This window comes from Pezoporus flaviventris, unplaced genomic scaffold (genome assembly GCF_033815535.1).
Source record: "Pezoporus flaviventris isolate CSIRO_AGI_PZ_B2104156 unplaced genomic scaffold, CSIRO_AGI_Pfla_v1 ptg000013l, whole genome shotgun sequence".
Classification (NCBI taxonomy): domain Eukaryota; kingdom Metazoa; phylum Chordata; class Aves; order Psittaciformes; family Psittacidae; genus Pezoporus; species Pezoporus flaviventris.
The window spans coordinates 34,914,566-34,930,536 of NW_026892561.1; positions in this window are offsets into that span (position 1 = coordinate 34,914,566).

Genomic DNA, 15,971 nt, shown 5'->3' on the forward strand with positions numbered 1-15,971 from the left:
GGACTGAAACATTGCTTGCCATAGCTGAAGACATTCTGTGGTTGCTATTAGAAACTAAAGGAAACTGGAGAGCTGCAAAACCACATCTTTACAGCTAAAGGTTGCTATTTTCTATGTGTGCTTGCTTTTTATTCTTTCTTTGTCTGCATGTTGCACAGAAAGTGCCTGAACAAGTGACAGGAGGAAGAGGATCATTACTGTGGGTATGTCTCCAAAGAACAGCTTCTGACTCTTTAGATTTATTCTGTTGTCGGTTTTGTGTTTGTGTGGTTTGGTTTCCTTTGTTGTGGTCGTTGTGTTTTGTTGGTTTCTTGTTTTTTTTGGTTGCGGGTGCAGGAGGGTTCAGGAATTCACATTCTGCTCATACAGAAATAAAAAAAAAAACAAAAGGAGAACCACTGTGGTTTTTATGTGCTTCCTTAATGATAGATAAAAAATTCTGGAGCTGCTGGAGCAAGTCCAGAGGAGGGTCAGGAGGATGGCAGCTTCAGCACCTCCTGTATGAAGACAGGCTGAGAAAATTGAGGCTGTTCAGCCTGGAGAAGAGAAGGCTGCTTGGAGACCTCATAGAAGCCTTCCAGTATCTGAAGGGGGGCTATAGGGATGCTGGGGAGGGACTCTTCATTAGGGACTGTAGTGATAGGACAAGGGGGAATGGGTTTAAATTTAAACAGGGGAAGTTTAGATTAGATATAAGGAAGAAGTTCATTACTATGAATGTGGTGAGGCACTGGAACAGATTGCCCAAAGAAGTGATAAATGTTCCATCCCTGGCAGTGTTCAAGGCCAGGTTGGACAGAGCATTGGGCGACATGGTTTAGAGTGAACAGTCCCTGCCCATGGCAGGGGCGTTGGAACTAGATGATCTTAAGGTCCTTTCCAACCCTAACTATTCTATGATTCTATGATTCTTTGCACTCAGAGAAGGAGGGAGCCCCTGGCAGGCTAGGATTCTCCAGCCTCTCTGTGTTGCTGGACTTGGACAGTCCATCCTGCACTTACAAGTGAGATGTGGTTCTACTTGCCCTCTGCTGACTGCTGAACCTTCACACCATGTAACTCCACAAGCCCACTCTGAACACAGTGCTATGGCCTCTGTGGATAGGGCAGCTGTGGTAAATGGAGGCACAAGTCAGACCCGGATCTCTCAGGTTAGATACCTAAGCCCTATTTAATGGCTTACCTAAACCGGGATGATTTTCAGAAACGCTGAACCTGGTTTAGCTTCAAACAACTGGACAACTGATTAATCCACAGTTATGCCTCAGATTTTTCCTTTGCTGCATTAAAATGCTGTGATTTTATGAATGCCATAGCAACAGAATCAGAAAATGAGGAAACCTAAAGTATGAGGCACGGAAGCTCTTATCTTTTTCTCTAATGAGCTGAAACTCTGAAGTGTGCCTTTCCTCCTTAAATTCAAGTTTCTCATTTGTACTTTCTACTTTCAGATTCCATGCTTCGCTTAGCTTCTTGGCTGAAGCTCCTTTAGTGGAAACTATGCATCAATGCACGCATAATGGGTGAGATCCTGGTTCTGTGAAAAACTGTGGGAGTTTTATTACTGACTTCAACCATGATTTTGGCTGCAGTAGGACTAATTGGACATGAATAACTGTGAGCTTGACAGAATTCCCTGATCTGCTCAGTGAGAGGCCATTCTCGCATTTCACCAGTCCCTTCCACATGGCAGTGTGCTATGCACAATGTGCTGTTCAAAGCATGTATATGTAAGATTGCTCCTTTCCTAAACATTCTGAAAAATTGGCCCTTCTTTTATCTTTCCTCCTCAAGCTGTGAGAAGTGTTCCTAATTCAACTCTGAACCCACTAATTAGCTCAAATACATTTTAATTAGTGGCATTTATTCTGTTATGTGTGCCAAAATTCTGCTGTATGGTTTCCCTAAGCTTGAGTTTTCTAAAGTTGTCTCCTTTCCAGTCAGATTCATGCTCATTTGCTAGCAGTCACTGAACTGTTCTTATTTGAAAATAATTTCTATTATATTATGCAAGTCCTTCTTTTCATCCTCCACCGTGGCTGTGACTTACTTCCTAACCTACCATACAGAAATTCAAAGCTGATGATATCTCTGCTCCAAAGAGCCCTATGAATGAAAAGACTCATCCCAGGCTAAACCTTCCATTTTCTCATTCCATACACCACTATTTTAAAAAATTATAATTTTTCTTCAGACAACAAGCCCTTCTGAAATAATTTTAATCATTCACATCTCTCAAATAAATTTATGTTAATTAAGATAGGAGACTGTTAACATGATTAGATAAGCAATGCACAAGAATCTGTATAGCTCTACCAAAATAATTCTCATACTTAAATTATACATGGTTTTATGTGTGTGTATCTATATATAAAACAAGTACACAAAACCCCAAAGGACATCTTCAGCACTTAGGTGTAGCATGTCTGTTAAAAGCACAAGCCTTAACTAAGCAACTTAAGCTAAAGTACTTGTCTTAGTACCTGGTCAGCTTGAGTGCTCTCACTGCACTTTGCTCTGCTGGTAAGGACCATTCTCCCCTGTTTATTGTCAAGTCATGGAGACACAAATGACATGCCCATGACCTGCCAGGAGTCATTATACCACTTCTGGTAGATCACTGTGGCAATAAGAAACACAAAACTCGCAACACCAGAGCTTTCTACAGCTTAGTATCTCTCCTGTACAGAGGAAGCCTCCAGCTGTCCCTTTAGATCTCCTTTCCAATTGTCTGTGCTCAGTGCAGATTAGTAAAAGCAGCAACAATGGTTCTGGGTCTATTTCCAAACATGGCTTCACTAGGACTACATCTCCCAGTGTAACAGATACCAGAAGTACTTCCTCCTGCAGCAGTAAAGCATGGGAGAGCATCAGACTGGACCAGGATGGTAATGTGCTAGCACAGAACTTACAGAATCACAGAATCATAGAATTGTTTCAGTTAGAAAGAATATCCAGTCCCAGCCCCCTGCCATGGGCAGGACACCTTCCACTAGACCAGGCTGCTCAAAGCCCCATCTAGCCTGGCCTTGAACACTGCCAGGGATAGGGCATCCACATTTGTGATCTCAGTACCACAGAGCATCACAGAAGCACAATTTATGAAGCACATTTACGGCATGGTTTGTAAATACTAGCTCTGGCAATTGAACTTCTAGACCTGAAAGGTGCAGTCATGAGGAAGACAAAAAGGAAAGTGGGTTTGTAAATCAGAATATTGTGGGAAAGACCTTCAGCTGAAACAAAAGCAAGTTAGAAGCAGAGTGAGAAGTCTGAGAATTCATACACCACTTCCAACAAGACTAAAAAGAGAGAAGAGGGGGGTGGAGACACACACTCAGCCAAGAACAGAGCAGAATCCCAAACGAGAAAACTCTGGATTCAAAAGGAAGGGGGAAAAAAAAAAAAGTGGACAAAGCACCATTTTGCCAAAGGCCTCTGTCTGAAGGAGAACAGTTAACGCACTCTGCCTAAGCAGTAAATTTGGCTGAGATTGTTAATTTTATCTGTGAAACAAGTCCCCAGGGACAAAACATTTTATTGCCTTTCAGTTGGTTTCAAAATTAGTCAGAGACTAATTTTATCCCTTAAATCAAACTGAAGGTGATCAAGACCTTGAAATCGGCATTCCTCCAGAGAGGCAATACTGGACCCAAAATAAGCAGAAAACTTGCCCAGCGTAGCTGCCGTGGAGAATAAACAGTTTTATAAATGATAATGAAGAGTTTAAATACTTTTCAAGTTACTCTGAAAAAACTGAGCACGGGAGTCATGCAAACTTATTTATTCCAGCAGGCTGGCTGGCCAGCGGTGCGTAAGCATGGACCTAACAAAGAGAAGACTGCTCAGGCAGTTTTAAGTCCACATACTTTACCTAGTTGGGAAGAGCTTTAAAAGGCAAGAGCCCTTCTCAGAGGATGAGAACTTACTCAGCTGAGTTTCACTGACTTGGCAAAGGCCTTACAAGTATCTGAAACTAGAAGCCAACATGGCACTTGCTTCATGGCCATAGAAACAAAATATGAGCTGCCCTGAATGCACTGGGATACCACCTTGAATGTTTACATGATCCATTAAGCTGAGAAGCAACTTTTAGCAGCGCTGGTTTTCAGCAGGCTTTAGAGAGCCAAAAAAAGTCCTCTGAACTAATACATGGACTAGGAATTCTCAGTAGTTTCACAGCAGAGGTGCAATGCTCTGTGGTGTCTGAATGGCAACAAGACCTCTGCAAATGTCGTTCCTGTTAAAACACTGCTCATAGTTGTGCATGATCTTACTCTGCTTTGGGGTTTTATTTTTACAGGCTGATACTATGTATTTTGCACAGGTTGGTTTTTTTTTTTAACGTTGAATTATGCTCTGGGGTATTAGAAGAAAGAAGTTAAGTGTAGATTAAGGTGTGCACACATACAGCAAGAATGTTTCTTTGCAGCTCTCAGAAAATTTTGCATGGTTTCTTCCTAGCAAGCTCTGTGCTGTTAAATACATGTGTGATGTCAAAGTGTTTATGCTTCATTTACAGTTTCATTCGAAGTTTCCCAGGTGATGAAAGGCAAATAAGGTGGCTGATAATACGTTAAAATACAGTCTGAAAGCAAGAGAAAAACAATTAACCTTTGTGTCATTACTTGGAAAACCTAGAAAGAGAACTTAAAGTGGCAGTTTGTCTATGAAGCACTGTAAAATGCTTCCTGTTCTTGTTTCTGCGTGTCTTAAAAAGTAAGACAAATAAGAAGAGAGATACTAAACTGCTGGCATCCTCTGTCCTACAGTACTGACTTAAGCTGGCACTTGTCAGGCCAACATTCACAAGTGCCGCACTGCAGTATCAGTGTGTTCACTAGCTGAATAAGCAGTTACTGAAGCAATGGATAACATTCCTAGGCAATGTTATAATGTGGTTTATGTTCTTGGGTTTTCAGTGATAAAAGCCAGAAGCTAGACGGAAACAAAATATGTTTTTCTCTCTAAGACAAAAGAGAAAAACGTGTTACAAGCCGGTTTACTTAGCTTGATACCCACCTGCTCTGTATCATAATTAATCAATTCTTCAAGTAGCAAAATAACCAAAATAAATCATATTAGTCATCTCACTTTAAGTTATATAACAGCGATTATTTTAAGACCTAGCTTAGAGATGTGGGATATTAGATATAAGTGCTTGCAAGAGGTGAATTCTCATGTGCTGAATGGGAGAGAATGTTCAGTTTTGTCAAGGAAGATGTTTTTCCGTCCAGATACTTTCTATGGATTTTACTGTAGTATACTGCTTTGCCCGTGCCTTTATGGACTCTTGTGACTTGGCAATAACCATACAGTAAAGCTCACAGGAAAGGAATTTGGTCTTACATTACAGTCTAAGCCATGGTACAATCCACACCTCTCGACTTGTATAACTAATGATTCTTTGTGATCTGTTCAGTTAAGCCTGTCCAAACTCCTTTGTAAATACTCCTGAGTGAGTTTACTGTTTTAGAATTAATTTTTAAGCTCAATTCATACATGCCAGGTCTAAACAGATTTAAGTGGATCCAGTGAGGATACAATAAAAATTGTAGTTCACCATGTCAACTGTGATATGGAGGGGACTCCTGCAGTAGCTTTGACAGAGTTTAGGCCATCTGGAGAAATAGCAAAATGCAAATCAACTATCATGAACAGTCTGGCAGCTTTTTTTTTTTAACATCTTTTTTTTAGTGTTATAAAAATAAGTAACTTTTTAGAGGAATTAATGATCAAAAGAACAAACTGAACCGCTAATAAATGTATGAAAATTCTCTGCAGAACATGCATATGCCTTAATGAAACAAACACATTGAGCCTTCTTCTTGTACCCTGATTCCCTTCTCTTTGGTGTTGATGTTTAACTTGATTTCTGTTAATGATAACATTCACTGTACAACCTCAGGGCATGAGGAAACCTAGCCAGACATAGCCATCTTTTTCATTACTACAAGCCCTCAGTGCCAAAAAGTCACAGGAACTGGAAATACTCAGATCCTATTTGAAGACAAGGCAGAAACATTAGACCAGCTCCACAACACTCAGCACTGCTGTGTAGGTTATTATTGCTTGCCTGGTACCATCAATGCTCTGATAGCCAGCAGCAGGCACATGGCTCCCACCAAGGGCAGAATCCAGCCATGCTTTCTCAAGGGACCTTTGGCAAACGTCAGCCAGGTTCCTCAAGAGCTACATCCACAGTCTATGGCATTGTACAGGGAGAAAGTCTGCTCAGCCCTTTCTAACTTGGCCTTGTTGGTAATGATAAGCACAATCTTTTGCAAGAAGTTTGAAATAAATTGTTTTCTGCCATCTGCGAGCTGGATGGATCCCTTAGCTGGCAGTTTAGTCAAAGCATCAGGAGCCTCTTCACTCATTTTAGTAGGCTCTGCAATAGGGTCTTTTTGTATGGTATCCATCAGAACAGCCTGCCAGGTGTCAAGCTACAACTAATCAGTAACTTAAAGTTTAAAAAGCCATTCCCAAATCTTCTGAGAATTCCAAGAGAAGTACTTAAGACAGAAGTAAGAGACATTAGAAAGGACAGCCAGCTGCGGATGTTCTTATCCTTGTGAGTGAAAACCTAGAAATACTTGAAATACTCCAGATAGCGATGGTTGGCCAGCAAACGCCACAGCAAATATATATCTTTGTTTTAAGTAAACCATTAATAGAACAGTCCAATCACATTGATAAAAAAGCACACTAATATTCTTGGACTTAAACTACTTAACTGTAATTGGCCATCCAAACCTAAACTACAAAAATTGAGACACTTCCAACAGGGGAAAAAACATGAAGATCCAGCTTCTGTGACACAAACATTTTGAAAGCTGTTCTTTGAAACAGAGATCTATCACAAGTACACTGTATTACAACAAAAGAGGGCTGCTCGAAAATTTAAGTCCAGAAATAGCCTTTGTCACAGAGTCCTACTTTGAGTGAAAGATTTATTTAAATTACAGTATAATGAGAAACCTTTCTTTGACCTCTGCACAGTCAAATTCTGATTCTTAATTACCCAACTGATTTAATCCATGGTTATTATTTCAGAAAAAAAACCTGTATTGTAACAACTGATCCCTACACTAGATGATGTCTGTTTGAAAAGATCAGCCTGAACTCTCTCAAATCTTATCATTCACCTTTTTTTAATAAAGTACAACTGCAATTCTTCTTTTCCTTGGAGGAAAGCACAATAAAAATATGGCCTTAATCCATTAAGAGCATTAAATCAGATTTTTAAATTGTGAGTCTTTGGCTCCATCCTTGTAATGGGAATTTCATTCTGGTGATAATATATGCCTCTGAGGTCTTGCTGGCAGCCCTCACCATGCTTCAGAGAGGCCAGCAGGAGCCAAGCGACACAGCAGATTCCCTCTTCTTGTTCTATCAGTGTTCAGTGAAAACATGGCCACAGTCCACGCGGAGGGTGTGGTACCCTGGCATTCATCACAGAAACAGAAAAGATAGATGCATTATTTTGGGATGAATATTTAAACCTTGCTTTTATTCTATATGTTAATGAATTATTTGGGCATTTTAGACACACTATTATATATGTTTATATGTATAAATGCCCATATATTTTTCTCTAGAGAAAAAGAAGAAAGAGGAAGGTATGCAGACAGGAACAGGAACAAGGATGGGTGTCACTATGCTGCTCCTGACACAGAAATGCACCCAGTGCTGAAATGGCAGGCCAAACAGCCACATCCCTTTTACCAAGGATAGGATTGCTGGAGTTGGATGTGGGTTGTACAGGAAGGACTTGAGAGGCCCTTGGCAGGGCTATAAAAGCACACAAAAAGTTCCGTGCAGAATGATACAGCCATCCCAAAGGGAAATAGAGCTGAAAGGGGAGCTCTGGCTTTTAGCCCATTCTTATTTCTTCACTCATACTGTTGAGAGGTACAAAACCATGCCAAGCATGTTGCTTAGCAAATTAAAATTAAAGCAAGTTCTTTCCTTCTTTTAGCATGCTTATTGTCATTAGGTTTGCACCTATATGTATTCATATACTCACACATACCTTTCTGAAAAAAGCAAAAAATTAAAGTTACCTAAGAAATAACTCTGACACAGATTATTTTTCTCAACCCATCATCACTAGTAGCTGCCCAAGGAGGACCTGTGTGCCTTGCATCCTTCCAGAGCTACTGGATAGAGCAGCAGAGGTTATGAATATTTAATAGAATATCAGCATAGATGTACAGAACAGGTGTGTTTGAGGAAATACAAATATTCACAGTTGACTTGTCACTGACAAAGAGCCTGAGGTCTCTTTACCAAGAAGAGTACTGTATTCCATTGTCCCAAAGGGAACAGACATTTCTCATTTATGCAAAGGAAGGACAGTCAAATAAAGAATCCAAAGATGGGTTACTCCTTCCAGATGCTCCCAGTAACCAATGGTAATGCCAGGATAGTAGAACTGTCCATTTCTAAAACATACAGAGATTTGCCCAGGACTAAAGAACAAGATAGCAAATGGAAGGTAGCCACTGCATACACACACACAAAAGCTCTTGTCAGGGCAGAACAAAAGCTCAGCATGCTTTTAACTCTGTATTTAAAAGTACAGTATGAAAAGCTCTTCACAAACTGAACAGAAGCTGAGCTAGCAGTTATAATAGATCCACATTAACAAGCAAGAAAGAAGGCAACTTCTGAACCCATTAAAAGAAAGATTTCAAGATTATTTAAAACAAACAAACAAACAAAAAAACAAAAGATCCACTTTCTCTCCCAGGCTGTACATCATTACTTCACTTACACGTGCTTCACACTTTGTCCATTCGTCCCTCTTGAAGGAGAAGTGAAAAGACTGTTCTAAAAAGCCAGAATGGAACAGAATAGATTTAAATGTACGTTTGTGATAAACACTATTAAAGACTGTTCACTTAATAAAGACTACATTAGTAAAGGAGTCCTCTTAGAAACACAGTTAAAAACACAGGAACATGTAAAGCAGGGAAAGTTGCTATGATTCTTGAAAATCTTTGGAATTATACACTGCATTATACATTATACATGGATATAAGTTATACATTTCAAAATCTACTGAAGGTAAGACAAAAGCACAAGTGTCCTGCCTTAGGGATTAATTTCTTTTATAAAGCTGCTGCTCAGCAGACACTATGTTCTTTTGGGGAAAAGGATATAGATGGAACAAAACATGACTGGAGAATGTCTGAAACATGGAAAAACAAGCGAAGAACAGGCAGTTACAAATTCTGTATTCTCAGGCCAAAAACCCAGTCCATGAAATGAATACATGACTTAATCATTTTAATAAATGAAGCCTCTGTTTTGATTTCCACGGTTTGAGAAAAAGTTTCTGTCAGGCTCCTTATTTGCCTTCTGCCATGCCTAGCATGCAGCACCAGACCTTGGTGGGGCAGCAGTGACAAGGTCCATCAGCAGGCAAATCTTCTGAGTCCTGTTCAAGACCTGAGATACAGTACCAGACTATTTTCTAGGATGCTCTCTCACCTGCTTTCTGCTGGTGGGCAGTGGCTCACCAGCCTGCAAGCAAAGCTGTAACTGAACACATCAACAGCACTTTTTACTGCAGAGATGTGGACAAGCCATGTGCCACGTCTGCTCCACAGAGAGCTGCTATGTTCTGTAAACACGTGGACAAACAGAAGAACTGAGCACAGGCTAACATACCTAGTATCTCCTTAACCTCATGGGGAAATCAGCAGGTGCAGGAAGGCTTAAGAAGCTACATCAGAAATGGCACTGGAGCAGTTTCAGAGAATGGTTCCACCATTGCCCTTTCCTTGCTAGAAAGGAAAAAGGCAAAAGATTCTCTCCTTTGCTCCAGGACACTCACTCATCCTGTGGCCAGCCAGCAGCACCATTCCTCATCAGCATCCAACTCGGTGCCTAACCATTCACAACTCCAGTTTAGTTTTTATGTAAAAAAAAAAAAATACGGCATATATTTGGCTAGCTGCTCAAGGATCCATTGTGCTGTATGCTACGGTAACGGTCACATGGCATCTGTGACTTAAAACCCCAAGGCCTATTAGTCCTTTGTTTCTTCTGCATTCAAATTCTTATGTTAGATAAAGAGCTGAAGAAGTTCATGACTTGCATTCCTAGACTGATAAGCTTATTTCAAACTAACCTTTACAAGCCTCCAGTTGAAAATGCAGTATGACTAAAACTCTGAAGGTGGAAAAAGTGTGAAAGTGTTTGACCTTAGCCACTGCTTCACCTGGTGGCAACAGAACTAGATTCACTCTTTTTTCACCTTATTTTAGTCCCAAAACAGCCTAGCAGCAGTAGAAATGTGAAAAGGACATGAAGGAGAGAAAGCTAGATTTCCCTGTGCTTGAGGAGATAAAACTCAGCAAAAAAAGTTACCCTGGTTAAATTGGATTATAAATGATGAACCTTTTTCTTCAAGCCTCCGTTGAACCTTAAGAATCACTCCTAATAGCATTTTTCATCTCCTTCCAAAAAGCGCTTAAGTTGAATTCATAGAGGTTTTTCTACAACTGACTGATCTCACCTGGAGACAGATGATACAGTAAAAGATTAAAGGTACAATAAAATTTGAGTAAAATCTACTGCTTTTCTTTGCCAAATTGTTAGAGAAATATAATCCCCATCTTAATTATTCACAGCTCCCAAGCATTACAGTCTGATGTAAACCCAGAGGAGAAGGAGCCTGAGCTAACGCAGGTCACCCTCCTGTGAGGCTGTCCCAGAGATGGGTTTCTGCTGTCTGTGCTGCCTCTCCAGGCTGGTTTGGCAGAATGCTGTGAGGTCCACGTTTCTGAGTAAATAAGAAGACCTCCAGATATCACCTTGGCAAACCTGCATCTGATGCTGTTTGTCAACACAGGTGAAGTGCCAGGATATGGCATTCTGCTGTATGCAAAATTATCTACACAACTGCTTTTGTGAAAGGAAGACAACTTTTATTCTTTTCTGTCACGTGAAGTATGTATTAGGTGTAGGACTTTGTGAAATTGTCATCGCGAGCCTAAATTTGTTCTCATTAGGTGAATGGCAAGATTTGTATCTGTGACTGAGAATCGAGCTAAGCAGCAATCTGAGTTTTTGAGAAAATCCTCCTCTAAAAAAAATTAACGCACACTATTATGAGAATTGTCCATATCGCGTCTTATCCAGTACACACTTCTATTCACTTCTCTCCACAGGGTGAGGTTATAAATCTGTCAATGCAAATAATTCACAGGTTAGACAATCATGCATTTAAATTTCCTTACCTATCCTTTTTCCTTGCATTATGTAAAAGGAAAAGCACATGCTTAAAAAAAAAAGTTACAGATGACATTTTGTTCTCATTTACATCCACACAAGTCCCTTGACACTGTTCCTTTCAAATCTGCATACAGCTCAGCTATAAGAGTCCGTCAAAGAGTCCAAAAACCACAGTCTTAATTAGGCTAAATTACTGCTGACCCAATTCCATTTAAATTACGCCCACATAAAACAGAGCTGCAGCTAAGACATCTAGTGTGATCATTGCTATTGGGCAGTAATTCATAGTTATTTTGATTTACAGGTCAGAATAATATTTACATGCTAGCTTACCAGTCATATTACTGCAAAATTAACGCTAGATATTTGAGGCTTAAAGCAAATAATGCTTTAAACTGTGATTGATATTCAGTTACAAGCATTTATCATAACAATTAAATCACTTGCAAAAAATTGGTAAGAAATAAATTAGTTTAAACAGATCTAACCAGCAACACATGCATTATTCACAATCGTATCAACTGACCCTGAGCTCCAGACACTGTTTTTACTCACACTGCCTTTGACTCCTGAGCTGCCTCCTCTGCACACTGTCCTTATCTATTACAGCCTTCCATCCTGCATTCCTGCTCAATATTCCCTGGGTTAATGCTACCACAGAGCAGATGTGAAGGAGCGGTGGATTTACTGATTTTCACTTTGCATACTGCAGCAATTACATTCACTGCACATCCTAGTGCCCTGTAACTGACTCCTCTTGAAGAACATACGCAGGCAAACCTTCATACAAAATCTGTTGTGCCATCATATTTCTCCCTTCAACACAATTCAGTTCAAGGATCTTTCTCCTTGCTCCATCTACTATGGCTGCTGCAAAGAGCAGTGATCCTCAGCAGACTGCTTTAAATATAGGCATTGCTAAGTGACAGCTATACTTATATTAAGGTATCTTTAATACAAGAATTTAAGGAGCAAACAAATGAAAAGCAGTTTACATCACTGGAGGACAGTACCCTGAGATTTACATTTCAGTCTGCACTTAAGGCATAATTCTTTTGGTATTCACTGCAGTATTTTAGCTGTGATGAACACATCTAGCACTAGTAAGAAACATACCTTAACAACAGTCCCACTGCTGTCAATTGCAACTCATGAAAGTAAACAGAAAACAGTTATTTATAAAACCACTAAATCAGGAAGAGAGTTTTAAGAATCTGTAACAGACATCTGTGTGGTTTATCACTACGCGTCTAGTTTATATGAACCCTAAGGTGAAGATGAATAAACCTCCTGGCTATATGAACCATGGCACATTACACATGTGCACAGGGCAGGCCAGACAGGGCAGCATGACTGCCACAGGCTACTGGGCCAGTATCATGGGCCTGCGCTGCGGGGTGAGCTCACGGAACCATCATTTGCCCCCCATGAAACTTGAGCTACTGGTGAGATTTCAGCTCAGCGAAGGACAGTGACCGCTGCATGAAGGATGTCTGCTCCAGCAAGAAGGGCTGAAGGTTCAGATACAGCATGCATTAGCTTGTGAAGGCACTCAGTGTGGGAGGGTTAACACCATCCAGCTTCCGCCTGTTCCGGAAACAGCAGCCCTGGGAGTGATGTCAACAGTACTTTCTGCCTGCACAGAAACCATGCACATAGAATGAAATTTGTGTTCTTAAATACATACATACACATGTGTATGTGTGTATATACGTGTAGACATTATTACCCAGGTGATCTGATGAAGGTAACATTACTAAAAAAGAAGTTAGACATATCTAATCCATTAAAAAAAAAAATAGTGTCTGACTTAACGTGATCAGTCATCTGTGAGTGATCAATATGATCCAAATTACTATGCAAAAGACCCATAGGCAGAAAGATTATAAATATATCTATGATAAATATGAATACAACTTAGTTCAACTTCTTTGAAAGACTTATAGCTCCTCATTGAATTAAACATTATTTTTTTAGTCCAGCACATAAGTTTATTCCAATCATGCAAATGCTCTGCAGAAGTCAGAACTGAATTATCACATGTAGAAAGAAGGGGCTAAATTTGCAAAGAACATTCACTAATGGATGTCCATATGGCCTATTTATACAAATGTATAAACAGATTAATGCATGACACAATATTCTAGCCTTAGGATGAGGTGACAGTTTTCCTCTCTATTCATGTATGTCAGTATGTGATTAATATGTTGGTTATAATTGGCAAATACGACATGAGAAATTACTGCCTTAAGATTACAGGTTAAAAAGCAAGCCTGCAACAAATGTTCATCCAGCTGCTAAGTCTGATATCAAGTTCTCATGCAGATTGGAGCACTTCATGTATGGACTGGCAAGTACTTCTGCGAGCCGAATGTATTTCTAGATCCACAGACTTAATTTCTTTCTGTACCCGTTTTCCCAAATAAAAACAATGAAAAAGAGAATATGAGAGAGGGATTGTGACCATACATGATCATTTGTGGGAAACACCCTTAAACAAAAATAAAAAGAACAAAATAAAATTGCCAGAAATGCTACCTGTCATCTCTTGCTTTCCCCAAGTTGGACCACAAATGGAAGTGTTTAGCATATGTAGATCATTACAGAATATTAAAACTTTGACCCTGCTCTTTAAAGAGGCAGCTGAGAGACCCTTGCACTCTGAATACCCCCCCCCCCCGCCCCCCCCCCCCCCCCCCCCGAGCATATTTAAACAAATCTCTATACTACCCTTCTGAATTCAATATGCTCCATGTCAGGTTGCAAAAGAACATTCTGATTTTCCTTGTGCCTAGAGAAAGTTCAGCACAGGGCCAAAGGAGAAATTGTTAGAAATATTAAAAAAGGTGAGGAAATAAAAAAGGAAAAAAAATCTCAAGAGAGCAGATCCTAGAAATACTGAGGTTTAAAGTCTGAGAACAGGCAGGCATCCAAGAAACATACTGAGTGCAGGAGACATGGGGACTGAAGGGAACTGGCAGACAGACATCATGGGAGATGCCAAAGGAGTACACAAAAGAGAGTGAAATGAGTCAGAACCTAGAAAACAAGATACAAGAAAGAGAATCCAGCACAAAGGGAGAATGGGAAAAAGGAGACAGGATCCAGGACTTGCAGCTTTAAAATGTTAGTCAAAAATAACTGAAAAACCTAATTCGCCAAATTCAAGGCAGCAAGCTGAAGTGATGGAGCATTCAGTGATAAGCCCTTGCTGAGAAGTGGGATAAAGCAATACTCTGGAAAAAGCAACTGAATCAAAGTCCAGAATTCTTTCTGGGTAGGGCAATTTACAAACTGCAGTTTCTATCACCATTTCCCTCTCCTTATCTTCAGTCTTTGCTTATGAAAAAGCAAGTCAAGGCTGCAGGCTATGTTGCTGAGTGGAGGTGTTGCAAGGGAGGAGATAGCTTTAACAAGAATGCACTCCTTTTATAAAATTCTCTTGGCTTCATTGGAGATTTCAAACAAATGTGCAAGTTTAGACTTCATATTAAAGTTCTGTTGCACATGACTTTCAGCTAGTCACAGCTTTATTTTTACTTATGTATTTTTACCTGCTTGCCATGATTAAGAAATAAAGCCATGCCTGTCTAGGAAGAGTCCTTGTTTCAAGTGAGTTTTATATATAAAAAGGATTGTGCCACTTGTTTTGCAATCTGTGCAGCATCTGCTCTTTAACTCTAACCTCTTATTACAGTATGGACGTGCTGTCTGCTCCATTGTTGTTGGATATTCAGTTCATCTGAAATCTTGAGCAACTTCCAGGGAGCTATCTTCCATATTTTGGGCTTTGACCTTTGATCTTCCTCTAAACTTAACTCTTTAGACAAGAACAGCATGATGAATCTTTACCCGGAAATGCTTTATGCAATATGCAATCTCTTTAGTACTTGTGCTTACTTTGTTTAATTTATCAGAATTAGCACAGGCAGCTGTCTCAGATCTAGGCAGCACTATGCACAGATGAATATTCACATATACCACACAAATATACAACTCAATTGTAATTGCAACAGCTTCGCTAACTTCTCCCTTCACACCCATTCTCCCTTTTGATAGATATTTTTTTACCATCAGCATCTTAAGTACAAGTATGCTTTGAATCATTCTTGAAGAATCAAAGCTGTTCAGGAGTGGGCAGTGTAGAGGAGGGCAGGTAGGCTGGCTCTAGGTTTCCAAAACCTCTCATCTTGAAGAGCACACAACTCAGTATGACAGAGCAAGAAAAGCAAGACCAAGTAGATGTGTGTCAGGCTGCTAAAACTTCATAGACCAGAGAGAACACCTTAACACCTGGGAGCTGCTGAGAACCAACCGCAAGGAGTATATGCACGGTATGCTGCACTCCAGAGGTAGTACTGACACCGACTGTGAAACACCACAGTCCAAGCCATCTCCATGAGAGTGCAGGTATATTTCAGCCAGATGTTCGGTCCATCACATTTCTTTAACTGAACCTCAAGATACTCAAGCCATAGTGTCTGCATTCAAAAACTTGGGATACCCAGGTCATTTGCAAATTAAGTTAGCATTTGCTGTCCTCTCTCACCTTCTATCAAGTGGAACACCAGCCACTTGCCTTCATGCCAATCTGAACAAAACCGAAGGTGCAAACTCTGAACTGAAGGAGAGGGTGATCACCACCACACAACATTGCAGCTGCTGTCACCCGCGTGTTACCTAACCATGCTGGAATGAGCCTCCCTGTGACCAGCACATCACGG